This window comes from Lissotriton vulgaris, chromosome 8, assembly GCF_964263255.1.
Source record: "Lissotriton vulgaris chromosome 8, aLisVul1.2, whole genome shotgun sequence".
Taxonomy (NCBI): Eukaryota; Metazoa; Chordata; class Amphibia; order Caudata; family Salamandridae; genus Lissotriton; species Lissotriton vulgaris.
The window spans coordinates 79963945-79987914 of record NC_141696.1 but is presented as its reverse complement, the minus strand read 5'-3'; the positions used below and the strand labels follow the sequence as shown (position 1 = coordinate 79987914).

The 23970-nt window shown below is 54.7% G+C and overlaps 1 protein-coding gene across 3 annotated transcripts in view; it reads right to left on the bottom strand.

Moving 5' to 3' along the window:
• The window catches only part of FHIP1B (FHF complex subunit HOOK interacting protein 1B), a 449140-nt gene that overhangs the window by 360306 nt on the left and 64864 nt on the right, over window positions 1-23970 (bottom strand). Inside the window, exon 1 of one of the 3 annotated variants that reach the window (XM_086933725.1) lies at window positions 7202-7349. The exons of the other annotated variants lie outside the window; for them this stretch is intronic. The gene's annotated coding sequence lies outside the window, so the exon portion shown is untranslated. Of the gene's footprint in view, window positions 1-7201; window positions 7350-23970 lie in introns of those variants that run through there. 3 annotated transcript variants of the gene reach the window in all.

Below are 23970 nucleotides of genomic sequence, written 5' to 3'. Positions count from 1 at the left end.
GTACCCCAAAGCAGGAAGCTGCATGCCCTTTTACTACTTTATGCACGGAGACAAATAGCGATCCGTTGGGGTAGACCGAAAGTACCTAAATTTGATACATGGCTAGCTGACGTCACATATGGGCACACACAGTTGGGTATATACTGGGAATTGATGCCTCCGGCGTCTGGGCCCCTAAACATCTGGGAACCGTTTTTGCAATGGGCCAGGGCAAGCTCCCCCACACCAGATGCCACAGATGAAACTCAGATAATTGCATATTTATTTATTTAATTTATTTATTTATTTATTTTAGTTTCTTATATCGCGCCAGAATCGACCCCACCGGGGTATCTCCGCACTTTGCACGCCAGGATGGTAAAGAATGTACCTCTGTAGATGAGCTAGGGTCTCAGTAAGTGAACTAAGGCCAATTATTCTTCCAGGAACAGGTTTGTTTTAAGCATTTTCCTGAATGATAGATGGTTGGTGTTTTGTCTGAGACTAAAGGGCAAGTTATTCCACAGGGTCGGCCCCACAAGGGAGAGGGCGCGGCCACCTTGTCTGGTCTTCTTAATGAGTGGGGATTTTAATAACAGTTGATTGCTTGATCGAAGAGAGCGGTCTGGTTTATAGAGTTGGAACTTTTGGGCCAGGTATTTGGGGCCATTTCCAAAAAGACATTTATGAACGGTACAACAGATTTTAAACTTGATACGTTGCCGTATCGGTAGCCAGTGGAGTTCTCTCAATAGGGGCCTGGAGGGGGTTCTTGTGGGAGCGTTCAGGATCAGTCTTGCCGCTGTATTCTGGACCACCTGTAGCCGGTTTATGACATCCTCATTGGCTAATCAGGAGCCCGTTAGAGTAGTCTAACCGACTTATCACCAGGGCCTGTACAAGAGTCTTTCTATACATATCAGGCAAGAGAGGGAAAACTCGCCTTAACAGGCCAATGGTGCGGAAACATGCTTCAGCGATTACATTTGCGTGCTCCTTTAAAGTTAAGTTTTGGTCTAACTTCACACCCAGGTTTTTAACAGTCAATTTTGGGGAGGGCACTGGCCCTAGGTCCAGAGGCCACCAATCGGGAGACCAGAGTATAGTAGCTTTCCCAAAGAGCATTACCTCCGTCTTCCCGACATTACATTGGAGGCAGTTGGAAGCCATTCAATTAGATACTGCCCTCATGCCCTCAGCAAAATTTTCCCTAACATTAGAGTTGAGAGAGTGGAAAAGGTAGAGAAGTTGGGTGTCGTCGGCGTAGGACACCGGAGTGAATCCATACTTCCTCACAATTTCAGCAAGGGGGGCCACGTACACATTAAACAATGTGGGGCTTAGGCATGAGCCCTGTGGCACCCCCTTCGTGAGCACCCTTGAGGTGGAACGATAGGGGCCCAAGCTGACAGATTGTGATCGCCCGGAAAGGAAACTCTCCAACCAGGACAAAGCCTTTCCTCCAATGCCCACTCCCTGCAAACGGCCCAGAAGTATTTTGTGAGACACAGTATCAAAAGCGGTGCATTAGCTCTATATAGGCAGGGTGTTGCTGAGTTTGTTCGCTATTGCTGTGTGTTTGTACAGATAAGGGACATCTACTATATAAGGAGTCCAGAGCTGTCAGTCCCGCACTTAAATACGTTGGTACCCGTGGAGTGCCCACACAAAATTTGCTGTTACGAATAATTAGCCCACACACACACGATATTCAGTGGTATATGTAATGTTCGGATGCAACTTAGTATTGAATGTACTTCTGTTAAATCTTGCAAAGTAGAAGGATGACACAGAGACAGTTAACTGGTAGTAGTTTTTGTTAAAAATTGATTTCGAGGATTTTCTCAAGTGTTTTTATGGGAAATCCGCATATGATGCTGTATCATCTGTATTGTTTATAATTTTTTTGTTGCTGAAAATCTCAATAAACAAATTAAAAAAAAAAACCTTTGTGAGCAATAAAAATGCCTTTACATTTTGTTATCTTGTCACATTTGTTCCGTTTTCACAGACAGAGGACAAAAGTTGGTTTGTTTTCCTACTCGCCAGAAAGGGCGAGTAGGACCTAAAAACAGCTCAACCTTGTTTAATTAGGCTCGACTATGCGAGCGGTCGAGTGGAATTTTCGAGCCCTGGGCTCTATGATACCATATCCAACTGGTACACTGAGGGAGAGCTCTATGATACTGTATACAAAGGTGTGCTAAGAGAAGGCTCTGGGATACGTATTCAATGGGTGCACTGCGAAAGGGCTCTGTGATACAGTATCCAACAGGTAGGCTAAGAGAGGGCTCTATGCTACCATATCCAACAGATGTAGTGAGGGACGGCTCTGATATACTATATCCAACGGGTGTGCTAAGGAAGGGCTCTATATCTAAAGGGACCCTAGGACAGAGGTTTAGAATGCAGTAGCCAATGGATGCAATAATGGAGGGTTCCATGATACATTAAATAACTGGTGTGCTAGGACAGGGCTCCATGACACTGCATCCAAGGTTGCCGTGCATCAAGACTCCAAAATACGTCAATCATGTGCGCTGGTTCAGGGCTCTATAATACCATATCTAATGGGTGCGCTGGGGTATGACTTTATGTTACCCTCTCCAATGATGCCCTGGGGCACGGCTCTAGAATCTAGTATGCAACGGATGCGATGGTGCAGATCTCTAAGATGCCATGTAGATGGGGTGGGATAGTGAAGGGCTCCATCACAACGTATCTAACGGTTGCACTGGGCGAGGGCTCTGGGATCCCATATCCAACATATTGCTGCGGAGGGATTCCATGATTCCGTATCCAACAGGTGCCCTGGGGCAGAGGTTCATGATACTATATCCAATACGTGCGCTGGGGAGGGCTCCATGATACCATACCTAAAGGGTGCACTGGGGCAGGGCTCATTGATACTGTATCTAAGAGGTGCGCTGGGGCAGGGCTCCATCATAATGTATCTCACGGGTGCGCTGGGACAGGTCTCCATGATACTATCTTTAAAAATTGCTGCTTAGGGCTCCATGATACTCTAACGGGTGCGCCGGAGAGGGCTCCATGATTCCGCATCTACTGGGTGCGCTGGAGCAGGGCTCCATAATTCCGCATCTAAAGGGTGCGCTGGGGCAAGGCTCCATGATACTGTACCTAACAAGTGCGCTGGGCAGGGCCCACGATACTATTTCTAACAGGTGCACTGGGGCAGAGCTCCATGATACTGCACCTAACAAGTGCGCTGGGCAGGGCCCATGATACAGTTTCTAACAGGTGCGCTGAAGCAGGGCTCCATGATACTGCACCTAATAAGTGCGCTGGGCAGGGCCCATGATACAGTTTCTAACAGGTGCGCTGAAGCAGGGCTCCATGATACTGCACCTAACAAGTGCGCTGGGCATGACCCATGATACTATTTCTAACAGGTGCACTGGGGCAGAGCTCCAGGATACTGTACCTAACAAGTGCGCTGGGCAGGGCCCATGATACTATTTCTAACAGGTGCGCTGGGGCAGAGCTCCAGGATACTCTCTTTAACGGATGTGCTGGGGCAGGGCTCCATGATACAGTATCTAACAGGTGCGCTTAGGGAAGGGTTCCATGCTACTGTCCCGAACAGGTGGGCTGCGGGGCCAGGGCACCATAATACTGTATCTAACAGGTGCGGTGAGCCAGTGATCCATGATACCGTATATCACAGGTGCCGGGGTGCGGGCTTCAGGATATAGTATCTAACAGGTACACGGGGGACTCCATGATACAGTAACAGGCTCACTGGGACGGGGCTCCATGATACAGTATCTAACAGGTGCGCTGGGGCGGGCATCCATGAAACAGTATCTAACAGGTGCGCTTAGGTCAGGGCGCCAAGTTACTGTCTCGAACAGGTGCGACTGCGGGGCCAGGGCTCCATAATACCGTATCCAACAGGTGCCGGGGGGCGGACTTCATGATTTAGTATCTTACAGGTGTACTGGGCGGGAGCCTCCATGATACAGTAACAGGTGCACTGGGGCGGGGCTCCATTAAACCATATCTAACAGGTGCGCTTAGGGAAGGGCTCCATGCTACTGCATCTAAAGTGTACGCTGGAGCAGGGCTCCATGATACCACATATAACAGGTGCCGGGGGGCGGGCTTCATGATATAGTATCTTACAGGTACACTGGGGGGGGGGTCCTCCATGATACAGTAACATGTGCACTGGGGCGGGGCTTCATGATACAGTACCTAATAGGTGCACTGGGGTAGGGCTCCATGAAACCATATCTAACAGGTGCGCTTAGAGAAGGGCTCCATGCTACTGCATCTAAAGGGTACGTTGGGGTAGGGCTCCATGATACCGTATCTAACAGATGAGCTGGAGCAGGGCGGTGGGCCAGGGCTCATGATACCGTAACCAACAGGTGTGCTGGGGCAGGGCTTCATGATAACATCTCTAACAGGTGCGCTGGGGCAGGGCTCCATGATACAGTATCTAACAGATGTGCTGGGGCGGGACTCCATGATACAGTATCTAACAGGTGCGGGGGGGCAGGCTCCATGATATGGTCCCTAACAGGTGCAGTGGGTCAGGGCTCCATGATCCCGTATCAAACAGGGACGCTGGGGCAGGCTCCATGATACCATATCTAACAGGACCGCTGGGGCACGGGTTCAATGATAATGTCACCAACAGGTGCGCAAGAGCAGGGCTCCATACCACCGTATCTAACAGGTGCTGGGGGGCAGGGCTCCTTAATACAGTCTTTAACATATGTGCTGGGCGAGGGCTCCCTGATACTGTATCTAACAGGTACCGGGGGGCAGGCTACATGATCCGTATCTAACACGTGAAGTGGGCCAGGGCTCCATGATACAGTATCTAACAGGTGCGCTGAGGCAGGGCTCCATGATACGGTCTCTAACAGGTGCGCTGAGGCAGGGCTCCATGATACGGTCTCTAACAGGTGCGCTGGGGCAGGGCTCCATGATACGGTCTCTAACAGGTGTGCTGAGGCAGGGCTCCATGATACGGTCTCTAACAGGTCCGCTGGGGCAGGGCTCCATGATACGGTCTCTAACAGGTGCGCTGGGGCAGGGCTCCATGATACGGTCTCTAACAGGTGCGCTGAGGCAGGGCTCCATGATACGGTCTCTAACAGGTGCGCGGGGGCGGGGCTCCATGATACGGTCTCTAACAGGTGCGCTGGGGCAGGGCTCCATGATACGGTCTCTAACAGGTGCGCTGGGGCAGGGCTCCATGATACGGTCTCTAACAGGTGCGCTGGGGCAGGGCTCCATGATACGGTCTCTAACAGGTGCGCTGGGGCGGGGCTCCATGATACAGTCTCTAACAGGTGCGCTGAGGAAGGGCTCCATGATACGGTCTCTAACAGGTGCGCTGGGGCAGGGCTCCATGATACGATCTCTAACAGGTGCGCTGGGGCGGGGCTCCATGATACGGTCTCTAACAGGTGCGCTGAGGCAGGGCTCCATGATACGGTCTCTAACAGGTGCGCTGGGGCGGGGCTCCATGATACAGTCTAACAGGTACGCTGAGGAATGGCTCCATGATACGGTCTCTAACAGGTGCGCTGGGGCGGGGCTCCATGATACAGTCTCTAACAGGTGCGCTGAGGAAGGGCTCCATGATACGGTCTCTAACAGGTGCGCTGGGGCAGGGCTCCATGATACGATCTCTAACTGGTGCGCTGGGGCGGGGCTCCATGATACGGTCTCTAACAGGTCCGCTGAGATGGGGGCTCCCTGATACGGTCTCTGACAGGTGCGCTGGGGCAGGGCTCCATGATACGGTCTCTAACAGGTCCGCTGGGATGGGGGCTCCCTGATACGGCCTCTGATATGTGCGCTGGGGCAGGGCTCCATGATACGGTCTCTAACAGGTCCGCTGGGATGGGGGCTCCCTGATACGGTCTCTGACAGGTGCGCTGGGGCAGGACTCCATGATGCGGTCTCTAACAGGTCCGCTGGGATGGGGGCTCCCTGATACGGTCTCTGACAGGTGCGCTGGGGCGGGGTTCCATGATACGGTCTCTAACAGGTCCGCTGGGATGGGGGCTCTACCATATGGTTTGCAATGAGTGTACAACCTGCAAAAAAAGGAGCTTCCAATCCAATAATGGCCACTCATGTGCAAACCAACACATGTTAGAGGAGCCGCGCAGACGCCACACATTAAACAGGTCCCCAAACCGATTCCAGCCCCTTTCCTACCCAACAAACGATATAACACTTTGAATCTCAGAATACCAACTATCCCTCGTGTACACGCACTTCACAGAGGACTAGACACCTTGGTGATAGGAGCTTCAGATCTCAAGCGTTCAGAGGAGACTGAAGAATCACTTGGCAGCAGTGTTTAATTTAAGCCGGTGGTTTTCGGCACCAGCACCTTATTGTCAACACCGGTGCTTGTGGCAGCCGGTCACATGGTGGCGCTGTCAGGCTATTTTAGAGATGGTCACAAGTACAGTCCATTATTAATTCAATATACATGAAAATGACTATTACCTGCCGTTCAACTCAATCTTGTATCTTTGGGGGCCTGGAATGGTCCGAATTGTCACAACTGTAGGGGTGTGATGGTTAATAGCGGTCATCGGGAGCCCTGGGGCGGCGGGGGCAATGTCTGATGCTAGCTGCAGTCGTCTCCGGAGGAGGGCCTTGGCACTTATTTTTATTTTACAAATGAAGCGCTGCGTGGCGCTCTAAAAGACGAAGGAGCGCGCAGATCAATACCCTGATGGGCTATTATCCAATTTGTGACTAGGACAAAGTTCTGCAAATCTTGCTTTGACTGCAAATGTATCCTAATTACAGTATCTTTAAGAAACCGAGTCCAGCCATAACCCGTTTTAGATCATTATTATTGGCTCTTGTCGATGGCCACTTTCAGTACATTATTACACTTTTTGTGCACGAGACCAAAATATGAGCGCAGCTCGTGCATTCTTCATATGAGAGGTTTGAAAAGTCCATGATACATTAATTCATCAAAAGTCCAATTTGAAATATATTTTAAAAAAGCAGCCAAAGCGTTCCCGGGACTAGTTCACGAACAGCAGCAGACAAGCCGCGCTTTTAAGAAACTACTTTCATACCCACAGCTGTCCCCGAACAGGCAGAAGCACACAGCAGCCCCTTCTCGGCGCCCCCCCCCCCCCAACCTCTAATAAGTGCGCTACCCACAGGGGGAGGGCGTCATGCGGGTCGGAGGGGTGTCAGTCAGTACCTGCACCGTGCCCTCCTGCCTCCCCTTCCAGACGGGTGGGCAGCCGTCTTCTGTCCGGTCTGGCCTCGTCACTGCGGCCCAGAGTCCGAGCCCAGCCTTCACCCACACAAAAGGCGGAGGCGATGCCATGCTCTGCCTGCACCCTGGATTGGGGAGTGGCAATCCGGAAGCGAGGATTGCGCAAGCATGGCATCCACTTACAAGGCACTGACTCATCCCACGACAGCCCAAAGAGGTCTTACACAGCACTGACTCATCTCACCGCCTGCCAGAGGGGCCTTACACAGCACTGACCCATCCAGCCGCCTGCCAGAGAGACCCTACACAGCACTGACCCATTCACCGCCTGCCAGAGAGGCCTTACACAGCACTGACTCATCCCACGACAGCCCAAAGAGGCCTTACACAGCACTGACTCATCTCACCGCCTGCCAGAGGGGCCTTACACAGCACTGACCCATCCAGCCGCCTGCCAGAGAGACCCTACACAGCACTGACCCATTCACCGCCTGCCAGAGAGGCCTTACACAGCACTGACTCATCCCACGACAGCCCAAAGAGGCCTTACACAGCACTGACTCATCTCACCGCCTGCCAGAGGGGCCTTACACAGCACTGACCCATCCACCCGCCTGCCAGAGAGACCCTACACAGCACTGACCCATTCACCGCCTGCCAGAGAGGCCTTACACAGCACTGACTCATCTCACCGCCTGCGAGAGAGGCCTTACACAGCACTGACTCATCCCACGACAGCCCAAAGAGGCCTTACACAGCACTGACTCATCTCACCGCCTGCCAGAGAGGCCTTACACGGCACTGACCCATCCACCCGCCTGCCAGAGCGGCCTTACACGGCACTGACCCATCCACCCGCCTGCCAGAGCGGCCTTACACGGCACTGACTCAACCCACCGCCTGCCAGAGAGGCCTTACACAGCACTGCCTCAACCCACCGCCTTCCAGAGAGGCCTTACACGGCACTGACTGATCCCACGACAGCCCAAAGAGGCCTTACACAGCACTGACTCATCTCTCCGCCTGCCAGAGAGGCCTTACACAGCACTGACTCATCTCACCGCCTGCCAGAGAGGCCTTACACAGCACTGACTCATCTCACCGCCTGCCAGAGAGGCCTTACACAGCACTGACTCAACCCACTCCCTGCCAGAGAGGCCTTACACAGCACTGACTCAACCCACCGCCTGCCAGAGAGGCCTTACACGATACTGACCCATCCACCCGCCTGCCAGAGAGGCCTTACACAGCACTGACTCATCTCACCGCCTGCCAGAGAGGCCTTACACTGCACTGACTCATCCCACCGCCTGCCACAGAGGCCCTACACAGCACTGACTCATCTCACCGCCTCCCAGAGAGGCCTTACACAGCACTGACTCATCTCACCGCCTACCAGAGAGGCCTTACATAGCACTGACTCAACCCACCGCCTGCCAGAGAGGCCTTACACGACACTGACCCATCCACCCGCCTGCCAGAGAGGCCTTACACAGCACTGACTCATCCCACGACAGCCCAAAGAGGCCTTACACAGCACTGACTCATCTCACCGCCTGCCAGAGAGGCCTTACACGGCACTGACCCATCCACCCGCCTGCCAAGAGCGGCCTTACACGGCACTGACTCAACCCACCGCCTGCCAGAGAGGCCTTACACAGCACTGCCTCAACCCACCGCCTTCCAGAGAGGCCTTACACGGCACTGACTGATCCCACGACAGCCCAAAGAGGCCTTACACAGCACTGACTCATCTCTCCGCCTGCCAGAGAGGCCTTACACAGCACTGACTCATCCCACCGCCTGCCAGAGAGGCCTTACAAAGCACTGACTCATCCACCCGCCTGCCAGAGAGGCCTCACACAGCACTGACTCATCCCACCGCCTGCCAGAGAGGCCTTACACAGCACTGACTCATCTCACCGCCTGCCAGAGAGGCCTTACACAGCACTGACTCAACCCACCGCCTGCCAGAGAGGCCTTACACAGCACTGACTCAACCCACCGCCTGCCAGAGAGGCCTTACACAACACTGACCCATCCACCCGCCTGCCAGAGAGGCCTTACACAGCACTGACTCATCTCACCGCCTGCCAGAGAGGCCTTACACTGCACTGACTCATCCCACCGCCTGCCACAGAGACCCTACACAGCACTGACTCATCTCACCGCCTGCCAGAGAGGCCTTACACAGCACTGACTCAACCCACCGCCTGCCAGAGAGGCCTTACACGACACTGACCCATCCACCCGCCTGCCAGAGAGGCCTTACACAGCACTGACTCATCCCACCGCCTGCCAGAGAGACCTTACACTGCACTGACTCATCCCACCGCCTGCCAGAGCCCCGACACAGCACTGACTCATCCCACCGCCTGCCAGAGAGACCTTACACAGCACTGACCCATCCACCCGCCTGCCAGAGAGACCCTACACAGCACTGACTCAAACCACGGCCTTCCAGAGAGGCTTAACACAGCACCGACTCAACCCACTGCCTGCCAGAGAGGTCTTACACAGCACTGACTCAACCCACCGCCTGCCAGAGATGTCTTACACAGCACTGACTCAACACAACGCCTGCCCAGAGACACAGCACAGACTCATCCCTCAGTCAGCCAGGAGAGGCCTTAAACAGCACTGACTCAACCCAACGCCTGCCCAGAGACACAGCACGGACTCAACTCCCCGTCGGCCAAGAGGCCTTACACAGCACTGACTCATCCCACCGCCTGCCAGAAAGGCCTTACACAGCACTGACTCATCCAACAGCTTGCCGGAGAGGCCTTACACAGCACTGACTCATCCAACAGCTTGCCGGAGAGGCCTTACCCAGCACTGACTCAATCCACTGAGTGCCACATTCCTTACACAGCACAGACTCATCCCAGCGCCTGCCCAGAGAGGACTTACACAGCACTGGCGTATCCCACCGCCTGCCAGAGAGTCCTTACACAGCACTGACTCATCCCACTGCCTGCCAGAGAGGCCTTACACAGAGCTGACCCATCCACCCACCTGCCAGAGAGGCCTTACACAGTACAGACTCAACCCACCACCTGCCAGAGAGGCCTTATACAGCACAGACGCATCCCACCGCCTTCCATGAATGCCTCCCACATCACTGACTCCTCCCAGCGCCTGCTCAGAGAGGCCTTACACAGCAGAGACTCATCCCACCACTAGCCCAGAGAGAGTGTACACAGCATTGACTAATCCCACCGCCGACCAGAGGCGTTACACAGCACAGACTCATCTCACCGCCTGACCGAGTCCTTACACAGCACTGACTCATCCGGCCGAGACAGGCCTTACACAGCACCGCCTCATCCCACCGCCTGACAGAGAGGCCTTACACAGTGCTGACTCATCCCTCTGCCGGCCCAGACAGGCCTTACACAGCACAGGCTCATACCGTCGCCAGCCCAGAGTGGCCTTACACAGCACAGGCTCATCCTACTGCCTTCCAGAGAGGCCTTACACAATACAGACTAATCCGTCCGCTGGCCCAGAGAGGCCTTACACAGCACTGACTCATCTCACCGCCTGCCAGAGAGGCCTTACACAGTGCTGACTCATCCACCCGCCTGCCAGAGAGGCCTCACACAGCACTGACTCAACCCAACGCCTGCCCAGAGACACAGCACGGACTCAACCCTCCGTCGGCCAAGAGGCCTTACACAGCACTGACTCATCCCACCGCCTGCCAGAAAGGCCTTACACAGCACTGACTCATCCAACAGCTTGCAGGAGAGGCCTTACACAGCACTGACTCATCCAACAGCTTGCCGGAGAGGCCTTACCCAGCACTGACTCAATCCACTGAGTGCCACATTCCTTACACAGCACAGACTCATCCCAGCGCCTGCCCAGAGAGGACTTACACAGCACTGGCGTATCCCACCGCCTGCCAGAGAGTCCTTACACAGCACTGACTCATCCCACTGCCTGCCAGAGAGGCCTTACACAGAGCTGACCCATCCACCCACCTGCCAGAGAGGCCTTACACAGTACAGACTCAACCCACCACCTGCCAGAGAGGCCTTATACAGCACTGCCTCAACCCACCGCCTGCCAGAGAGACCTTACACAGCACAGACTAATCTGTCTGCCGGCCCAGAGGCCTTACACAGCACAGACTCATCCCTCCGTCAGCCCAGAGAGGGCTTACACAGCACAGACTCATCTCACCGCCTGACAGAGTCCTTACACAGCACTGACTCATCCGGCCGAGACAGGCCTTACACAGCACCGCCTCATCCCACCGCCTGACAGAGAGGCCTTACACAGTGCTGACTCATCCCTCTGCCGGCCCAGACAGGCCTTACACAGCACAGGCTCATCCTACTGCCTTCCAGAGAGGCCTTACACAATACAGACTAATCCGTCCGCTGGCCCAGAGAGGCCTTACACAGCACTGACTCATCTCACCGCCTGCCAGAGAGGCCTCACACAGCACTGACTCATCCCACCGCCTGCCAGAAAGGCCTTACACAGCACTGACTCATCCAACAGCTTGCCGGAGAGGCCTTACACAGCACTGACTCATCCAACAGCTTGCCGGAGAGGCCTTACCCAGCACTGACTCAATCCACTGAGTGCCACATTCCTTACACAGCACAGACTCATCCCAGCGCCTGCCCAGAGAGGACTTACACAGCACTGGCGTATCCCACCGCCTGCCAGAGAGTCCTTACACAGCACTGACTCATCCCACGACAGCCCAAAGAGGCCTTACACAGCACTGACTCATCTCACCGCCTGCCAGAGAGGCCTTACACGGCACTGACCCATCCACCCGCCTGCCAGAGCGGCCTTACACGGCACTGACCCATCCACCCGCCTGCCAGAGCGGCCTTACACGGCACTGACTCAACCCACCGCCTGCCAGAGAGGCCTTACACAGCACTGCCTCAACCCACCGCCTTCCAGAGAGGCCTTACACGGCACTGACTGATCCCACGACAGCCCAAAGAGGCCTTACACAGCACTGACTCATCTCTCCGCCTGCCAGAGAGGCCTTACACAGCACTGACTCATCTCACCGCCTGCCAGAGAGGCCTTACACAGCACTGACTCATCTCACCGCCTGCCAGAGAGGCCTTACACAGCACTGACTCAACCCACTCCCTGCCAGAGAGGCCTTACACAGCACTGACTCAACCCACCGCCTGCCAGAGAGGCCTTACACGATACTGACCCATCCACCCGCCTGCCAGAGAGGCCTTACACAGCACTGACTCATCTCACCGCCTGCCAGAGAGGCCTTACACTGCACTGACTCATCCCACCGCCTGCCACAGAGGCCCTACACAGCACTGACTCATCTCACCGCCTCCCAGAGAGGCCTTACACAGCACTGACTCATCTCACCGCCTACCAGAGAGGCCTTACATAGCACTGACTCAACCCACCGCCTGCCAGAGAGGCCTTACACGACACTGACCCATCCACCCGCCTGCCAGAGAGGCCTTACACAGCACTGACTCATCCCACGACAGCCCAAAGAGGCCTTACACAGCACTGACTCATCTCACCGCCTGCCAGAGAGGCCTTACACGGCACTGACCCATCCACCCGCCTGCCAAGAGCGGCCTTACACGGCACTGACTCAACCCACCGCCTGCCAGAGAGGCCTTACACAGCACTGCCTCAACCCACCGCCTTCCAGAGAGGCCTTACACGGCACTGACTGATCCCACGACAGCCCAAAGAGGCCTTACACAGCACTGACTCATCTCTCCGCCTGCCAGAGAGGCCTTACACAGCACTGACTCATCCCACCGCCTGCCAGAGAGGCCTTACAAAGCACTGACTCATCCACCCGCCTGCCAGAGAGGCCTCACACAGCACTGACTCATCCCACCGCCTGCCAGAGAGGCCTTACACAGCACTGACTCATCTCACCGCCTGCCAGAGAGGCCTTACACAGCACTGACTCAACCCACCGCCTGCCAGAGAGGCCTTACACAGCACTGACTCAACCCACCGCCTGCCAGAGAGGCCTTACACAACACTGACCCATCCACCCGCCTGCCAGAGAGGCCTTACACAGCACTGACTCATCTCACCGCCTGCCAGAGAGGCCTTACACTGCACTGACTCATCCCACCGCCTGCCACAGAGACCCTACACAGCACTGACTCATCTCACCGCCTGCCAGAGAGGCCTTACACAGCACTGACTCAACCCACCGCCTGCCAGAGAGGCCTTACACGACACTGACCCATCCACCCGCCTGCCAGAGAGGCCTTACACAGCACTGACTCATCCCACCGCCTGCCAGAGAGACCTTACACTGCACTGACTCATCCCACCGCCTGCCAGAGCCCCGACACAGCACTGACTCATCCCACCGCCTGCCAGAGAGACCTTACACAGCACTGACCCATCCACCCGCCTGCCAGAGAGACCCTACACAGCACTGACTCAAACCACGGCCTTCCAGAGAGGCTTAACACAGCACCGACTCAACCCACTGCCTGCCAGAGAGGTCTTACACAGCACTGACTCAACCCACCGCCTGCCAGAGATGTCTTACACAGCACTGACTCAACACAACGCCTGCCCAGAGACACAGCACAGACTCATCCCTCAGTCAGCCAGGAGAGGCCTTAAACAGCACTGACTCAACCCAACGCCTGCCCAGAGACACAGCACGGACTCAACTCCCCGTCGGCCAAGAGGCCTTACACAGCACTGACTCATCCCACCGCCTGCCAGAAAGGCCTTACACAGCACTGACTCATCCAACAGCTTGCCGGAGAGGCCTTACACAGCACTGACTCATCCAACAGCTTGCCGGAGAGGCCTTACCCAGCACTGACTCAATCCACTGAGTGCCACATTCCTTACACAGCACAGACTCATCCCAGCGCCTGCCCAGAGAGGACTTACACAGCACTGGCGTATCCCACCGCCTGCCAGAGAGTCCTTACACAGCACTGACTCATCCCACTGCCTGCCAGAGAGGCCTTACACAGAGCTGACCCATCCACCCACCTGCCAGAGAGGCCTTACACAGTACAGACTCAACCCACCACCTGCCAGAGAGGCCTTATACAGCACAGACGCATCCCACCGCCTTCCATGAATGCCTCCCACATCACTGACTCCTCCCAGCGCCTGCTCAGAGAGGCCTTACACAGCAGAGACTCATCCCACCACTAGCCCAGAGAGAGTGTACACAGCATTGACTAATCCCACCGCCGACCAGAGGCGTTACACAGCACAGACTCATCTCACCGCCTGACCGAGTCCTTACACAGCACTGACTCATCCGGCCGAGACAGGCCTTACACAGCACCGCCTCATCCCACCGCCTGACAGAGAGGCCTTACACAGTGCTGACTCATCCCTCTGCCGGCCCAGACAGGCCTTACACAGCACAGGCTCATACCGTCGCCAGCCCAGAGTGGCCTTACACAGCACAGGCTCATCCTACTGCCTTCCAGAGAGGCCTTACACAATACAGACTAATCCGTCCGCTGGCCCAGAGAGGCCTTACACAGCACTGACTCATCTCACCGCCTGCCAGAGAGGCCTTACACAGTGCTGACTCATCCACCCGCCTGCCAGAGAGGCCTCACACAGCACTGACTCAACCCAACGCCTGCCCAGAGACACAGCACGGACTCAACCCTCCGTCGGCCAAGAGGCCTTACACAGCACTGACTCATCCCACCGCCTGCCAGAAAGGCCTTACACAGCACTGACTCATCCAACAGCTTGCAGGAGAGGCCTTACACAGCACTGACTCATCCAACAGCTTGCCGGAGAGGCCTTACCCAGCACTGACTCAATCCACTGAGTGCCACATTCCTTACACAGCACAGACTCATCCCAGCGCCTGCCCAGAGAGGACTTACACAGCACTGGCGTATCCCACCGCCTGCCAGAGAGTCCTTACACAGCACTGACTCATCCCACTGCCTGCCAGAGAGGCCTTACACAGAGCTGACCCATCCACCCACCTGCCAGAGAGGCCTTACACAGTACAGACTCAACCCACCACCTGCCAGAGAGGCCTTATACAGCACTGCCTCAACCCACCGCCTGCCAGAGAGACCTTACACAGCACAGACTAATCTGTCTGCCGGCCCAGAGGCCTTACACAGCACAGACTCATCCCTCCGTCAGCCCAGAGAGGGCTTACACAGCACAGACTCATCTCACCGCCTGACAGAGTCCTTACACAGCACTGACTCATCCGGCCGAGACAGGCCTTACACAGCACCGCCTCATCCCACCGCCTGACAGAGAGGCCTTACACAGTGCTGACTCATCCCTCTGCCGGCCCAGACAGGCCTTACACAGCACAGGCTCATCCTACTGCCTTCCAGAGAGGCCTTACACAATACAGACTAATCCGTCCGCTGGCCCAGAGAGGCCTTACACAGCACTGACTCATCTCACCGCCTGCCAGAGAGGCCTCACACAGCACTGACTCATCCCACCGCCTGCCAGAAAGGCCTTACACAGCACTGACTCATCCAACAGCTTGCCGGAGAGGCCTTACACAGCACTGACTCATCCAACAGCTTGCCGGAGAGGCCTTACCCAGCACTGACTCAATCCACTGAGTGCCACATTCCTTACACAGCACAGACTCATCCCAGCGCCTGCCCAGAGAGGACTTACACAGCACTGGCGTATCCCACCGCCTGCCAGAGAGTCCTTACACAGCACTGACTCATCCCACTGCCTGCCAGAGAGGCCTTACACAGAGCTGACCCATCCACCCACCTGCCAGAGAGGCCTTACACAGTACAGACTCAACCCACCACCTGCCAGAGAGGCCTTATACAGCACAGACGCATCCCACCGCCTTCCATGAATGCCTCCCACATCACTGACTCCTCCCAGCGCCTGCTCAGAGAGGCCTTACACAGCACAGACTCATCCCACCACTAGCCCAGAGAGAGTGTACACAGCATTGACTAATCCCACCGCCGACCAGAGGCGTTACACAGCACAGACTCATCCGGCCGAGACAGGCCTTACACAGCACCGCCTCATCCCACCGCCTGACAGAGAGGCCTTACACAGTGCTGACTCATCCCTCTGCCGGCCCAGACAGGCCTTACACAGCACAGGCTCATCTCGTCGCCAGCCCAGAGTGGCCTTACACAGCACAGGCTCATCCTACTGCCTTCCAGAGAGGCCTTACACAATACAGACTAATCCGTCCGCTGGCCCAGAGAGGCCTTACACAGCACTGACTCATCTCACCGCCTGCCAGAGAGGCCTTACACAGTGCTGACTCATCTGTCTGCAGGCCCAGGCAGACCTTACACAGCACAAACTAATCCGTCCGCCGGCCCAAAGAGGCCTTACACAGCACAGACTCATCCCTCAGCCGGCTAAAAGAAGCCTTACACAGCACAGGCTCATCCTACTGCCTTCTAGAGAGACCTTACACAGCACAGACTAATCCGTCCACCGGCCCAGAGGCCTTACACAGCACAGACCTATCCCTCTGCTGGCAAAAGAGGCCTTACACAGCACAGGCTCATCCTACTGCCTTCCAGAGAGACCTTACACAGCACAGACTAATCCGTCCGCCGGCCCAGAGGCCTTACACAGCGCGGATTCATCCCTCTGCTGGCCAAGAGAGGCCTAACACAGCACAGGCTCATCCTACTGCCTTCCAGAGAGACCTTACACAGCACAGACTAATCCATCCGCCTGCCCAGAGGCCTTACACAGCGCAAACTAATCCCTCTGCCAGCCAAGAGAGGCCTTACACAGCACAGGCTCATCCTACTGCCTTCCAGAGAGACCTTACACAGCACAGACTAATCCGTCCGCCGGCCCAGAGGCCTTACACAGCGCGGACTCATCCCTCCGCCAGCCCAGAGAGGCCTTACACAGCACAGGCTCATCTTACTGCCTTCCAGAGAGACCTTACACAGCACAGACTAATCCGTCCGCCGGCCCAGAGAGGCCTTACACAGCGCGGACTCATCCCTCTGCCGGCCAAGAGAGGCCTTACACAGCACAGGCTCAACCTACTGCCTTCCAGAGAGACCTTACAAAGCACAGACTAATCCGTCCGCCGGCCCAGAGGCCTTACACAGCGCGGACCCATCCCTCTTCCGGCCAAGAGAGGCCTTACACAGCACAGGCTTATCTCACCGCCTGCCAGAGAGGCCTTACACAGCACTTACTCAACCCACCACCTGCCAGAGAGGTCTTACACATCCCAGGCTCATCTCACCGCCTTCCAGAGAGGCCTTACACAGCACTGACCCATCCACCCGCCTGCGAGAGAGCCCCTACACAGCACTGACATAACCCACCGCCTGCCAGAGAGGTCTTACACTGCACTGACTCAACCCACCACCTGCCAGAGAGGCCTTAAATGGCACTGATTCCACAGTGTGCCTGAGAGGCCTTATCCATCTAACACATCTCTCCGCCTGCCCAGTGCCCAGAAAGGCCGGGTGGGGCACAAAGTGTAGACTCATCCCACCACATGCCCAGAAAGGCAGAACATGGTACAGAGTCCTCGCACCGCCCAACCAGAGAGGCCTTACATGGCACTCATCTCAACACCTGCCCAGAAAGGCACACCAAGGTAAAGCCCCATCCCACCGCCTGCCCAGAGAGGCCTTACTCCACCAGGCGCCTTGTGCCCAAAATATCCGGTTGATGCACACACTGCACTGGCTCGCCTCTCCCTGCCGCCAGGGGCCACCCTCTGTTAATCTGTTGCCCCTGCCAGGAGCTACCGCTTGAAAGAGGAGGCTGGGGTTACCTGGACAAGTAGTAAAGTACATATTCCACAGTTCAAGCGAAAGGACGAACTAGCTCTCCAGTGAGGAACATGAAACAGTCAGAGTCCGAGAATTATTAGTAACAGTGTCTTTGGAAGAGAAGGGTTTTAAGGTCATTTATGAAGATGTGGAAAGAGGTGGTAGAGCGGAGGTATGGGGGGAGTGAGTTCCACATTCTGGTCGCACTCCCGAATTAAGATATACGAATGGCTTTATACTGACCTGGCTTCAATGGGAAGCCAGCGTGGAGTCATAAGCATAGCTCGCACCTCACTCCCTGGAAGTGACTGACACTACTGACACCCAGGGGAGGAAGGCTCGCTTCACCCTCTGTGCAGGAAACCAGCTCACACCTCTCCCCCTGCGAGTGACCGACAACCCAGGAAGGAGGGTTTGCCTCACCCTCTGTGCAGGACACCAGCTCGCACCTCACCCCCTGCGAGTGCCTGGCACAGAGGGTGTGGGGGGGGGGGCTTTCCTCACCCTCTGTGCAGGACGGATGTATGACAACGCAAGTCGTTACAACGACTTGCGTTGGGGGGCGCTGGATAGTGAATAGTTTAATTTACTATTCCATCTCCAGGCCCCGTGGATAGTAGGGAAGGTGTTGGATAGTAAATTAAACTATTCCCTATCCTAGAGCGCCCTCCAGCGAAAGTCGTAACGACTTTCGTTGTAAAACCTGCGTGGTAATGGCACTGCGTTGTAAAAGTTTCATGGTAAAGGATGTTCCCCGTGCAGGACACCAGCTCGCACCTCACCCCCTGCGAGTGACTGCACAGAGGGTGTGTGGAGTGGGGCTTGCCTCACCCTCTGTGCAGGACACCAGCTCGCACCTCACCCCCTGTGAGTGACTGACACCACGGGGAGGAGGGCTCGCCTCCCCTCTGTGCAGGACACCAGCTCGCACCTCACCCCTTGTGAGTGATGGACATTGGGTGAGGGGAGGAGGTTCGGGGGCTCGCCTCACCCTCTATACAGGACACCAGCTCGCGCCTCACCCCATGTGAGTGACTGACACTCCGGGAAGAAGAGCTTACCTCACCCTCTGTGCAAGACAAGCTCGCACGTTACCCCCTGTGAGTGACTGGCACCACAGGGAGGAGGGCTCACCTCACCCTCTGTGCAGGGCACCAGCTCGCACATCACTCCCTGTGAGTGACTGGCACACCGGGAGGTTCAGGGGCTCGCCTCACCCTCTGTGCAGGACACCAGCCAACACCTCACCCCCTGTGAGTGACTGACATCCCGGGGACGAGGGCTCGCCTCACCCTCTGTGCAGGACACCAGCTCGCACCTCACCCCCTGTGAGTGACTGGCACCGAGGGGGTGGGGAGGAGGGCTCGCCTCACCCTCTGTGCAGGACACCAGCTCAAACCTCACCCCCTGTGAGTGACTGACATCCCGGGGACGAGGGCTCGCCTCACCCTCTGTGCAGGACACCAGCTCGCACCTCACCCCCTGTGAGTGACTGGCACCGAGGGGGTGGGGAGGAGGGCTCGCCTCACCCTCTGTACAGGACATCAGCTTGCACCTTACCCCCTGTGAGTGACTGACACTGAGGGGGTGGGAAGGAGAGCTCACCTCACCCTCTGTGCAGGACACCAGCTCACACCTCACCCCCTGTGAGTGACTGACATCCCAGGGACGAGGGCTCGCCTCACCCTCTGTGCAGGACACCAGCTCGCACCTCACCCCTTCGAGTGACTGGCACAGAGGGTGTGTGTGGGGGAGGGGGGCGTGCCTCACCCTCTGTGCAGGGCACCAGCTCACAGGTCACCCCCTGTGATTGACTGACACCTCGGGGACGAGGGCTCGCCTCACCCTCTATGCAGGACACCAGCTCGCACCTCACCCCCTGTGAGTGACTGGCACTGAGTGGGTGGGGAGGAGGGCTCGCCTCACCCTCTGTGCAGGACAACAGCTCGCACCTCACCCCTTCGCGTGACTGGCACAGAGGGTGTGGGGGGTGGTGGGGGGGGGGGGGCTTGCCTCACCCTCTGTACAGGACACCAGCTCACAGGTCACCCCCTGTGATTGACTGACACCACGGGGAGGAGGGCTTGCCTCACCCTCTGTGCAGGACACCACCTTGCACCTCACCCCCTGTGAGTGACTGACACCACGGGGAGGAGGGCTTGCCTCACCCTCTGTGCAGGACACCACCTTGCACCTCACCCCCTGTGAGTGACTGGCACTCCGGCTGTGCTCCTTGACTGAAGCAGCATCGCTTCCTCGTCTGCAGCTATAAATAGCACCGTGTTTACAGGCCGATCAATGCAGCCCCCAGAGGCAGCGGACCACTTGACGCTCCGTGTGATGCCAGGCCTGCGGCCATCCGGAGCAATCATAACACGTACAGCGCCACCCTCAGAGACTCGGACATTTGATACTGCAGCGGTCACATGCAGCTGCAGGTGGCACAGAGAGTCAGCACCTGTACTGACTGCTTCCACACACACTGGCACAGTCAGAGCTGAGCTAGACACTAAAGGGTGCACAGCATGACGAGCACATCCCCCAGAGCTGTGCTTACAACCCACCATAAACTACAGGCATCCCCCAGAGCTGTGCTTAAAACAGAGCACAAACTACAGGCATCACCCAGAGCTGTGCTTAAAACAGAGCACAAACTACAGGCATCACCCAGAGCTGTGCTAACAGAACACAAACTAAAAACATCACCCAGAGTGGTCTTTACAACCAAATACAAACTACAGCATCGGACAGAGTTGTGCTTACCGCACAACACAAACTACAGCATCACCCAGAGCTGTGCCTAGAACAGAGCACAAACTACAGCATCACCCATAGCTGTGCTTACAACCAAATACAAACTACAGGCATCCCCGAGAGCTGTGCTTAGAACCCAACACAAACTGCAGGCATCACTGGGAGGTGTGCTTACACCATAACAGAAACTACAGCCATCCCTCAGAGATGTGCTTATAACAGAACACAAAGTAAAAGCATCACCCAGAGCAGTGCTTACAACAGAATCCAAACTATCGGCAAGAGAGCTGTGCCTACAACAGAACACAAACTGCAGGCATCACCAAGAGCTGTGCTTACAACCAACTACAAACTACAGGCATCACCCAAAGTTGCGCTTACAACCAACTACAAACTACAGGCCTCACCCAAAGTTGCGCTTACAACCAACTACAAACTACAGGCATCACCCAAAGTTGCGCTTACAACCAACTACATACTAGTGCAGATTCAGTCTGGACTAAAGTAATTACATTCCCTAAATCCTATCCTTTAAAATAATTTCAAGCAACTTGAAAACCCCACGTCGAGGGTCATTAAACTCGCTCAGTTCCCCACGACGCATTTGAAATGACGCAAACCATAACCAAGGATTGAGATTGATTTTGGCTAATTTCGTATGGCGTCCCACGAGGTACCTTATACAAAGCAACATTCAGTATGCAAATCGTTTTTAATCACCGACTATATCCAGCTGTCATTTGCGCTGTACACCACGGATACACTCCGCGCATCATCAAAGAAATTCTGCACCCATCAACTTGCTCTGGCCCCTCTCAAAGATTCACCTGTCCTGCTGATGATCTCATCTAAATGAGAATGAAATGCAATCGACCCACCTAACTCCTTACTTCATTATATAAAATTGCGAAAGCAGCTTAGTGTTTTGTCTTTAAGATGCATGTTTTTATGTTTATTCACCCACTCTAGCACTTAATCACTTTTTTGTGAGCAGTGGATCGTGATAATCACCATAAAAAAAGAGAGAAAAAACAAAAAAAGAGACAATATGCTGCAATGAATAAAATAATTGCAATTTGTTGTCCTGCATTATACTTCGATGACCTAACTAATTATGAAGCTCAATCTCCTTGTCAGGAATTAGCCGCTCTCCAGCTAACACTTAAATTCACTCTCCCAACAAACACGGCCATATATCAGACCCGATCTTCACCAACTGGTCTGATCTAGAAACTGAACCCCCGATTGCAGCCCTTTGGTCTGACCACCATCTCGTTCCCTTCGCTATTCCATTAGCAACTACCCCCGCTACAGCCACAAGAGGTTTCAGTATGCCACACAGGAGATGGGCTGGATTTACTCCAGAATACAAAGGAGGGACTGGGGGGCATTTCTCTCTATAGAAGAGGGAGGTTCAGCATAAGTGCTCCAGAACAATTCTTTCAAAAGAAGGTTATGTTGTTCCTCAGTTATCGGAGTCAGAGCAAGGGAAATAAATAGGACCAAGCCGACTACGAGAATCAAGGTTGGAAATCCATATATTGGATTATAATGCCCTCACACACCCAGTTGGGTGCCATGCTTTGTCATCTGGGCAGCTCCTCGTTGGGTCGGAGGTGCAATACCCAACGGGCTCCCTATAGTAGGGGCACTCTAGCGGAGATCTTTTTCCAATAGTCGTATGGTGAAGTGGGGGTGAGGGTCCAGAAGAGTGCAGATGAATGGTTTGAGAGTGAATCCAAAATAGGATTGGGAGTACCGGCGACAACAAACTTTAATCAATGGGTCTCCTACCCTAAGTAAAAACAGACAATAGTGCGCTCAACTAAGCTTTAAGTCCTAGATTTAAGCATATCCATTGGTGAAAAGGTCAACATGTTTCTCGCTCAATGTAAAGTCTACATGCGATTCGTCAGGACCAAAACAATGAAGACTATCTACACCTTAAAATTAGTGATGTGGCATCATACTCCTATCAACCAAGCAACTACCAATTAGTGTACCTCCCAGTACTGGAACTACCCAATGTTGTAAACTAACCAGGCTTCGGCAGTACCTGGTAGGTTGTACACGAGGCGTTCCTCATGTAGTTCGTGCCAGTGTCACGACATGTCTCGACCTACCCACTCCTACCGGGTCCGGGAGATTTACCCCAGCATGCTTTAGTCATGCCCTCCAACAGAGTCGCCCTCTTATGGGTAAGGATATTAATGTGGCTTGTAGCTCAGTGGACAAGTGGATTATGGAAGCTCTGGATAGAGTGGCCCCATGGACCTCCAGCTTCCAGAGCAGACAGTCAAAATCTGCACCATGGTTTAATGAATAACTAAGAACAGCCAAAAAATCCTGTTCGCGCTCAGAACATTTATGGAGGAGAGATTACTCAGACGACAAGAAGACTGCTTATAAGTTTACTCTAAAACATTATCACTCCCTTATAAAAAAAACTAGCGCTGCCTATTACAATGAAAGAATAGAACAAGCAGAGAGCTCTTCCAAATAACTATTTACCACCTTTAAAGATATATCCTCGCTTGCGAGAACTAGAACTCCTACTGCCAGCTCAGTGGAGTCAAGTAATCAAACTGCTGGTTTCTTTGCGGAGAAAGTAGCTAAAATATATACTACCTTTCCGGATGAGGCTCGCAATGGGATGGTCTGCCAATTGGAGAGGACCAATGCGGAGGCAGCTATCCACCTCTCCACATTTGATCCACCCTCCTCTGAAGATCTCAAAGGCATAGCCTTAAGTATTAAATCCGTCTCTCCCACAGATCCAATTACACCCAAAATTATGAGAGATGGCCTGGAGATTATAATACCCTACATTAGGCAGCTTCTTGAGCTTTCCTTCGCTGCTGGTGTGGTCCCAAATCTGTGGAATCAAGCAGTTGTCCCCCCCCATTAAGAAAAAGCCAGGAGCCTATTCCACTCTTGCCCTATTCCTCCAAAATAGCTGGAAAAGTGGTTAATACTCAACTAATAGCTCACATTGATCAGCATAGTTTACTTCACCTCACACAATCGGACTTCAGAGCCACGTACTCCACAGAGTCAGCACTGCTTCTTACAACTGGAACAATACGCAGACGTGTGGATGAAGGCCAGACAGTGGCCTTGTCCTATTCTACCTCAGTGCGGCCTTTGATACGGTATCCCACAAACTGCTCCTACAGTACCTCAGAATAGGTGGGCTGGACAAAGCGGAACTTAAATGGATGGCTTCCTTCTTGCAGGATT